We start from the raw sequence: 2,500 nt of genomic DNA, 5'->3' as shown, positions 1-2,500 counted from the left end.
CCCAGCGCATTGCCCTGCAGTTTGCAACATGATCCTGCTACTTCAGGAGAGGCGCTTCCTGCTTCCATCATGGCTGAAACGTCGTTGCTTTTGACGCCAGAGAGGTACTGCACATATTTTAGGAAAACACTTCATCAACTTCATTGTTTATAATACTTATGGCCCAATTGTATTATACTGAAATAGAATAAAGGAAAACTTTTAGACTGTCATGTTAGGATAATGGAATTTATGATAAATTTAGTTTATTTTTTTGTTTGCATGTATGGGTGTGTTTAAGGTATGCTCAAGTTATTTATTTATTTTTTTTTTTGCTTGTAAAAAAAGAAAAAAGCATTAGGAACATGTTAAAAAAAGTTGCAGTACCATTAATATTGTATTTTACACGTGCTTATTGATATTCTGCTATTATTCTTTATTTTTGAAAGTAGAAAATAAATGTTGCGCCTTCCCTGACTAAACACACCCACACCCAAAACAAAATAACAAATCAACTCAAAGCATCACAAATTCCATCATCCACGTCACCCTCCATCAAACCCCGGATCCCCAAAGCGTACCTCCAATGAATATACACGGGGAACAGCCATGCATATATATAAGGCCACAGACAGTTTCGACCACGGAGAACACCCGCGTCACACAAGTTTGCTGTGAGAATAACAGGAAAGGGGTTAGAAGTCAGAGTCCAATCTAACTTTGCTAAGTAGATACATCACTCTTTGACAACCGGAGGAGAGGTTCGTCGAGGGCGAGAATGAATAGAATGAATAACTCTAACAGTGATTGGAAATCAGCGGCGGAAACAGACGGACGAAAATATGGAAGCGTTGAGAAATGTTCTCATATATTTAAAGCCAAATAGAAAGAGAAACTCTGAAATATTAACAAAAAAAACAAACAAACTAGAAAATAATATTAATTTCTGAATTGTAGGAAAATGTGTTAAAAAGACTAAAATAATGAAAATAAACATAGAAAAGTGAAATGTCTAGAAAGAAGTAAAATATCAGAAATAGTACAATGCCAATGATGATGATGATGGTAATGATAATACTAATATTAATAATAGTAATGATAATTATGACAATAGTAAAGATAACTACAGTAGCGATAAGAACGGCAATGGTAGTGAGGATGATAATGATTACATTAATGGTAATGATGATAACAATTATATTGATAATGATAATGGTTAAGATAATAATGATGGTGATAATACAGCAATAACAATGGTAATGATAATAATAATGATAATAATACTGATAATAATGATAATATTTCATAAGAATGATACTACTGCTACTATCACTACTATTATTACCAATGATAATATTAACGATCATAATGATAATGATGATAATGATAATGATAATAACAATGACGATTAAGAATAGCAACAATACTACCACCACCACCACCACCTCCACCACTACCATATCTACTACTACTGCTATAACTAGAAAAGATTATGATAAAAACAAAGATCATCATTATAACAACGAACAGAAAATGTACAAAAAAAAAAAAAAAAAAAAAAAAAAAAACACGGAAAAGAACCCCGGAGGATCCAAGTTTCCAAGAACGAACGCGGAAAATGATATCCTTGATACACTTTACGGCGCATAAAAGGATACTAATGTTAACTCATCGTTAATGTATAGCCTCATAATATCCTCTCTGGCGCGCTGTTAACAACCTTGAGCTTTTGGGCTTTGGACTTTGAACTCGATTAAGAGAGCAATATGCGAAATAATGACCGGTAGATGGGGTATCAAAGGGATGGTTTCCTTGTCTGCGTGGAATTAGTTTTAATGATTAGCATAAGTGATTTGGGCGAGAGATATAGCCTGTTTTTTTTGTTTTTTTTTTTCTTTTTTTTTTTTTTTTTTTTTTTATAAGGGTGGGGTTGGGTTGGGGTGAATGTCGGCGATGTGGGTTTTTGTTTGATTTTTATTCCCCTGTGGGATTGATTTGTTTGCTTGGTGATGATATGGTAATATGATTGGGAGTGGGAGAGGTCTCGTAAGTTTGTAAGTGAAGTTGGGTGTCATGATTAGTCTATATTGTTCTAAGTTACATACGCACGTAAACTGTGTATCTGTTTGCCTGTCTATCTGACTCAAGGTGTATACATATATAAACATATGCATAATCAACCGCACACACGAACAAATAATTAAACAAACACACACACACACAAATATGCACATACATTTTCAAATGTATACGTACGCATATAGACACATGTAAAAAAAAAAAAAAAAAAAAAAAAAAAAAAAAAAAAAAAAAAAAAAAACAAAAAAAAATATATATATATATATATATATATATATATATATATATATATATATATATATATATATATATATATATATATATATATATATATTCTGCTGATATGCACCTGGAAGAAGAGCTTGCATATGTATGGAACTATATCAATGTGTTAACCTCATCCATGATGATGATATTGCACTCATTTCACTCACACATACAC

The sequence above is a fragment of the Penaeus vannamei genome, chromosome 2 (genome assembly GCF_042767895.1).
Source record: "Penaeus vannamei isolate JL-2024 chromosome 2, ASM4276789v1, whole genome shotgun sequence".
In the NCBI taxonomy this organism is placed as follows: domain Eukaryota; kingdom Metazoa; phylum Arthropoda; class Malacostraca; order Decapoda; family Penaeidae; genus Penaeus; species Penaeus vannamei.
Note: the sequence above shows the minus strand (reverse complement) of the source record.